This window comes from Alligator sinensis, unplaced genomic scaffold (assembly GCF_000455745.1).
Source record: "Alligator sinensis unplaced genomic scaffold, ASM45574v1 scaffold697_1, whole genome shotgun sequence".
Lineage (NCBI taxonomy): Eukaryota > Metazoa > Chordata > Crocodylia > Alligatoridae > Alligator > Alligator sinensis.
In genome coordinates, this window is record NW_005842426.1 from 67,707 (window position 1) to 74,835 (window position 7,129).

Here is a 7,129-nt window from a genome sequence, read left to right on the forward strand (position 1 = left end):
CCTGTTCTTGCAGTGGCAATTGGCAGTGCCCTCATCTCCCCGGATTTACCCTGGGGCATGTAACAGGGCGTTCTTGCCATTTTGGGTAGAATTTGAGTATGAAGGAGCAATCTGGGGGATTCACTGGGAATACAATTGCCTGCAAATGCATGTGACTGGGCTCAACGGCCTAGGAGTCCCCTTCCAGCCCCATGTTTCTATAACAATGCGACCCAACTGGGAGTCTGGGCAGACATATACACAGCAATAAAGTTGTCAGCGGACAGCAGATGTCTTAAGAGACGCCAGCAATAAATGAAGCGGTGGGTTCTGCGCGGGGAACATCTGCAGAGCTGCTTGGCCCAAGACTTGAAGCATGCTGTAAAGGAGGGGAGCTTTGGGGCTATTGCAAGAGGCTGCACTGCTAAGCCCCAAGCATAAGTTGTGTTTGTAAGTGCATCGCACACAAACCCTGGCAGAACCACACCGATCTCAAGCCGCGTTGCACAAGCCCCAAGTGCTGCTTACCCTGGCACAATCTATGGGACTGCCCATGTGAGCAAACCTCTACACACCTCCAAGTGTCTACATTTCCACAGCAATGGCTGTTGATCGTTAGCTCTGCAGTGGCTTGGGCCATTGCAACACGAGTGCAGTGCTGCAATTTTCCCCCCCCTCCTAAGGGCAGAAAAACATGCAAACAATAGTTTGTGGAAATTACTGGCATTTCAGAGACACAAAAAAAAAAAAAGTCACTGGAGTGTGCGCCCGAGATTGTGTACGTTCATGCACGATCCCTGACATTTGGGATTTCAGCAAGAACATTGTTAAAAAGGACTTTATTATTCAAAATAACTGTTCCCTAAATAAGCTAGGCAGGAGAAGGGGTGGGTGGGAAGGTTTCCTGAATGCAGGGAATTTCAGCCAATAAGTAGCGCGTGATGAAAAGAGTGTGAATGGACCCCAGCCAGGTTTTGATTGTGCCAGTTCAGAGCAGCACAAAGGAATCAGTGACCTGCTGGATTTAAATGGTCAGCTTTAGAGGCTTGATTCTGCCTTTTATGTTAAAACCAGTCAATGCTCCTTTTACGCCATTTTTATAAGCCTCTTGCCTGAATAAGGCTCACAGAGACAGATCAGGAGCCAAGCATCCAGCTTGCATCAGCAGACAACACCGCTGACATCAATAGAGCTCTGCCCACTTCTGCCAGCGCTGGATTTGGCCCCAAATCCACAGAGCTGAAAGGCAGGATGCCTATTTGGTTAGGCAGCTTTCAAAGATGCGCTCTTGCTCATGCCTAGACATCTCTCCGACTCATCCTGCCGCTACATTGGGAGACGGAGACCGAGTTGGAAGGCAGAGCAAATGGCCAGCAAAAATAAGTCCCCTGCTGCCTGCATCTCCATCGTGCCATACAGCTTTAATCACCAGCGTGGAAAGACACTGGGGTCTGCTCCCTCTTGTCAGACATGTAGTGTGACCTGGCCAAGTCATACCAGGGAAAAAAAGGAAGAAAAAAAAAAAAAAAATCAAACTCCTGTATGGGGTGCTCTTATTTTGTTCCCAGGAACAGGCATGGGAAGCCCTTGTACCCCAGCCTTTGCTATCCAGGCAGTCATCTCATATAATCCTTGACCCAAACCACTCCTGGGCATAAAACTGATTTGTTTCAAGTCATTCTTGTTAAAAAGAAGGTGCAGGGCTTGGGGAGCTGTTACCTTGAACGCTCCCCACAATATCAGACCAATAAAGTAACATGGTCTAGGCCCATTTACTGCATGCAGGGGGAGTCTTGCATGTGCTTGCCCCTTGGATTAGCCAACATGAAAATTTTTTCTGCCTTTCTGGATATGGTCAGCCTAGATGGATCGATTCATGGACTGCTAGGGGCTGGAAGGGACCTCGGAGACTATCGGGTCCAACCCCTAAGTAGAGGGGAATAAGAAACACTACTAGGCTAAGGGACTGAGACAACAAGGATGTATTTAAGTGTCAAAAAAGAAGATCACGTCCTGAGACTTGGGCTCAGTTTTCATTTTAGAAAATGGAGAGAATTATATTTCCTGACTTGATAGAGGAAACCAAGTGCATCATGGGCTGGATTCTTCTCCTACCTACACCAGTGTCAGTCCAAAGAAATGCCATTTAAAAATCAGCATAATTACTCCACTGAAAAACCCAGAGGGCAATATTGAGAAATGAGAGTTTCGCTATTCTTGGCTCCCGGTTCTGCATTGATTCCTGTAGAATAGCAGGATGACTCTTCCTTTATGACAAGGTCAGCTGTGAGCTTCTGAAAGCTGTTGTAAGGTTTGGCAGGCATTAGCAGTCCTGGCAAATTTAGGATTAAGCCAAAGGATTTAACAAAACCTTCAGTGTCCCAAGATTATTCTAACACTGGACTATATCATTAGAATTCATTTCATACTTTCAGTACCCAAAACTAGCAGGCTATTCGAGCCATCTCTCTTAAGCTCGACTTGTGTTCTAGCTTCCAGCAAAATCCACAAGACAAGCAATGTTGGATCAAAATTATGTATCAAGTTAAGGGTTGTACCATTGCATGCATAAACAAGTTAAGATTAAACATGCAAGGACTCTGTGTGTGCATGTGTGTATTTACAGAAGTAAGAGTCAACTATCAATGAGCCAATTTTTCCCCTCAAGCTTTCCAAAAATAAATCTGAACTGGCTTGGGAACAAAGAAACTCTCAGATTTCAGTCCAAAAGGAATAATTTCTCATGCTTACACATAGAAGAATAAGAGTTATTTTGGAATTTGAAACTAATTTGACTGTTATTGTGTTTGCTATAATAAATGTGTTCGGAGTCAATATAATTATGTACAAGCTTGGCCAGAAGTATGGCTTGCTTTTTTTTTTTTTTTTTTTTTTTTTTTTAAAAACTACATTTTTTCATATTTCATATGATTATAGACAATGAGGGTGGAAGGGCGCTCAGGAGGTCACATCTAGTCCAACCCCCTGCTCCAAGCAGGACCAGCCCCAGCTACATCATCCCAGACAAGGCTTTGGTTGAGACAAGTCTTAAAAAGCCTCCAAGGATGGAGATCCCACCACCTCTCTGGGTAATCTGTTCCAGTGCTTCACCTCCCTGCTCGGGAGAAAGTTTCTCCTAATATCCAACCTCAACTTCCCTTGCTGCAGCTTGAGCCCATTGCTCCTTGTCCTGCCATCTGCCCCCACTGAGACCGGCACAGCTCCATCCTCTTTGCAGCCCCCCTGCAGGGAGGTGAAGCTGCTATTCAATCCCCCTCGGTCTTCTCTTCTGCAGACTCAATCAGCCCATTTCCCTCGGCCTCTCCTCACCAGTCCTGTCCCCCAGCCCCACAACCGTTATCGTTGCCCTCCACTGGACTCTCTCCAATGTGTCCACATCCTTTCTGCAGTGGGGGCCACAGCTGGACACAGGACTCCAGATGTGGCCTCCCCAGCGCTGAATAGATCTTCTCTTCTCCAGACTAAACAAGTCCAGCTCCCTCAGCCCTCTTCTGCATCGCAAGCAGCATGGTCCAGGGCAAGTGCCCAGGCAGGGCTGGAGTTAGTGACACCTGGCAGCTCTGAGCAGCACCAAGAAGCCACCTCCGGTATATCCGAGTACCGGCTGCATAGGCTGCGAGGCTTCCTAGTTGATGTCCAGCAGCCCCTTAGCAGAGTTGCTCACCACAGCATTAGTTATTGTCACAAATAGCAATATTCCATAACCTGTGATTTGCTATCTCATTATGGGATGTCATTTTACAGCACAAATACATTATTTTTGGTCGATTTACAGACAGCCCAGCCAACATCACTGCAAATGCATGATAGATGTACTGGTCCAGATCTACACCAAAACATGATTTACGCTCGTCAGGATAGTGGCAAGAACAGCCTGCAGAGAAGGCTAGAAATATTGTCGAGAGAGTTTCTCCTTCATACTTCCTTAGGCACAATAATCCCCATCCTGAAGCAAAAAGTGTGTGTGTGTGGGGGGCACACACAGGTTTTTTGTTACAGCAGGACCTGGCAAGTGACAACTGTGCTTGGTATTTAATGCTTGCAGCACTCAAAGCTTCACCTTGCACCCAGGAGATGCATTGCCCCGTATCAGCATCCACTGAATAAACCTCATGGGGCCTGGGGAGGCAGGCAGGCCCTGGAAGGGGATACAGAGGTTTTAAAGCGTGTTGGAGGGGATGCCTGGTGAGTGCTTGGGGGTCTCCCAGAGGCATTTCTTTCAGTGCTGACTGCAAGAGGACTGACGAGTCAGACACAGGCCAAAAAACACCTCTCAGCAACAGCCTTGCTAGAGGAATCAACACCCAGAAAGCCCAACCTTGCACAGCTGTGAACATCCGTCAAGAAGAGGGGCTCTGCTGGAGGCAGGGACGGGGATGCAAAGCCATGCAGGCTGGCAATGCAAAGCACTTCAGGCAAGCCTCCTTCATGCTCCCATGCCCTCCCCACTCCCCCATGCCAAGCCTTCACGATAGTGGGGTCCAGGACCTGGTACACAGGTGGAGGAAACCCCCAGAAAAGGAGTCAGTGGCTTTGTGATGCTGCCACAGGACACAAGGTGCAGCGAGGGAGCCAATGTGAGCTGCCCACAAGACTAACAGTGGTAGCTGCCAACACACCTGAGTGGCATAGGCTGAAAGCTGAAGTGTATAAGAAATGAAGCTGTCAGGACCTCAGTTGCCTTGGGGCAGAGCCTGCCACAGCTGGGGCTAATGAGACATCAGCGGGGCAAGTCGGACTTGACTGCTGCTGACAGCTCTAGGGAGGCTGGCTGCTCGGAGGGGTCAGCTGCTGGGAACAGGTAGCCAGACATTTAGGGCCGTAGCCCTTCAGCTGCTCAGCATCTGAGCCTGTAGCTGTTGCTCCTGATTTCTCAGCATCTGACTTTTGGCTTATCACTTAGCCCCTGATCCCCGATTTCAGCCCTGGACCCTAGTCCTTGATTCCAGCCAGACCTTGCCCCCAACCCTGGGGCTGGACCAACTGTGCTCCCGCCACTAACAGAGGCACGGAGGGGATGGCAGGCACCAGGATTTTACACTGAGCCCAGACACTTCCGAGCAGCACATCCTTATGATATGGCTCGTCTTCTGCACACGTGAATCCCTAAGCCCTTTTCAGAGCCACTAACACAGCTGCAGGGTTAGTGGGACAGAGCAGCCTTGGGGGAGCTGGTGGGGAGGTAAGAGGCGCGTTTGAGATGAGATTTCAACCCACCTGGGGAGTCGATGCAGTGAGGAGGTCCTTGGAGGCTGTTCCTGTGACAAGAGATGCCGGGGAGGGGGCCACACGGCATGAGAGGGCACCGGGGTGGGTGATCACAAGGAGCCAGAAAGGACACTTTTGACAGCTGGGGAAAGATGGTTTTATCAGAAGGAAAAACAAACAACAAAAACAAAGAGCAAGAAGAGCATCCAATGCTCCCAATGACTTGACAAGAGGAGCTCAACACAGGGGACAGCAGGAGCCGAGTCAATAAGTTGCATCGGCTCAGGAGGAGTTGCCCTTTCCCGGGCTGCCCTCTGGCTGGAGCCAGGTAGAGAATTGGTCCCTGCCGTCAGCCGGCTGCAAAAGCGGAGCAAAGACGCTGAGAGCACTTGATGGTTTATGGACAGATTTCCCAGCGTGAGCCCTGCTTGTTAGTTAATTCCTCATCAGTAAAGATCCACAGACGAGTTAAAAAAAATCCATGTGCATCAAGAGAGAGCCTCCACTCAGCAAGCGCAAGAGCAGCAACGTCTGCCATACATGCAGCACAGTCAGACCAGACCAGCTATGCAAGGGCATAGCTTCCCATTGCAACACCCTCCCTTATGTCCTGCAGAGACCCTGCCGTGAACGAAGGGCATGCAGCGAGCTTTCCAGAGCATCCCCGTCAATGGGTGCAAGCATCATGCAGACAGTGAGGCCAGTCCCTTCTTCCAGCCACTGACTAGCGCTAGCTGACGCTGCTTAGCAGATGCCAAGCTCCCTTTGCCTTCCAGGGCCTGGAATCCAGACACCTGGACAAGCTGCAAGTGAACAAAAGAAGAAGAGGCCTCCTTAAAAAAATGGGGAAAGGATGGAGCAGGACATTAAGTCTCCCCAGAAAAGAACCAAAGCAAGTCAAAGCCCCAAGCAAGCCAGCTTCACCCCGAGCAGACCTCCAGCAAAGAGGGAAACCCAGTCGTGGTGCACCCCTCGCAGCCCTGCATCCCACCGGGAACCCAAAGCACTTAGGGCTGAGTGCTGACAAAGGCAGGAGTGCCCCAGCTCTGCACCCCCATTTGCCCCCCAGCCTGGAGCACTCCTGCAGTTGCCATCCCCATCGGGGCTCTCGATCCTGCTCGTCTCTCCAGGGGCCCTCTAAACTAGCTCTATGAAATTGGGCCCCACCGGTCCTAATCATGACCCTCCAGTCTTCCTTGCCTTCAGGGATAAGGATGTGGCTTCCAGCCAGCCCATAGCCATGCGCAGCAGATGTCACCCAGCCATCCATCCAGCCCTACACTTGTTTCAGCCCCTGGGCCCTTGCTCAGATGTTCCCTCCAGCCTACCATTACTCCATGTGGCCCATGCAGCCTGCAGGGTCCAAGACACACGCCAGGCTGTCTCAGCCCCGTGGGTCCCCAAGCCATGACAGGCTACTGCATTTGGCCTATAACCACTGAGTTTGGGGCCGCACAGGCTGCTGGGACCCAGCCCCAGCCCCAAGCAAGGCCCTTCCCCACTTCCATCAATGGGCTGTCTCTGACCTGGGATTTGCCTCTGGCTGAGGCTTTTACCTCCACCAATATGGGTTTCTTGCCAGCTCCAAGTACCTAGGGACTCCTCTCACTGCACAGCTCAAGGACACACTGCATCTCTAGCCCTGGAGGAAGGCTTATATAGTTCCCGACTCCTCCTCCATCCAGTCCCCTGCCCCCCTTGTAATAGGGCCCAGGTGTTGTTCACCATCCAGCCTCAGGCTTATTACCTTGCAGTCCGTGTTTGCCCCTGCAGCTCAGCCTTGTAGCACTAGGTGCAGGGACTTCCTATGATCCCCCTTATGGGCTTTCTGCCCTCTCCTGCAGTCATTACCTGAATTAACGGCCTGTCTTGCTCTCAGTAATGAGCTAGCCCCCGTTATGCTCCAGGGAAGCCTGTATTT

At 50.6% G+C, this 7,129-nt stretch overlaps 1 long non-coding RNA gene across 2 annotated transcripts; it reads right to left on the minus strand.

Annotated features, from left to right (window-relative positions):
* Window positions 1-300: 300 nt before the first annotated feature.
* LOC106722551 lies at window positions 301-6,825 on the minus strand. Of its 2 annotated transcripts, none has more exons than XR_001358565.1 (3): window positions 6,735-6,825; window positions 5,218-5,350; window positions 301-358 (listed from the first exon to the last, which is right to left on the minus strand). It is a non-coding gene; the product is annotated as an uncharacterized LOC106722551 (long non-coding RNA). The 2 variants fall into 2 exon arrangements; XR_001358564.1 differs by having other exon boundaries at window positions 5,218-6,011.
* Window positions 6,826-7,129: the final 304 nt, after the last annotated feature.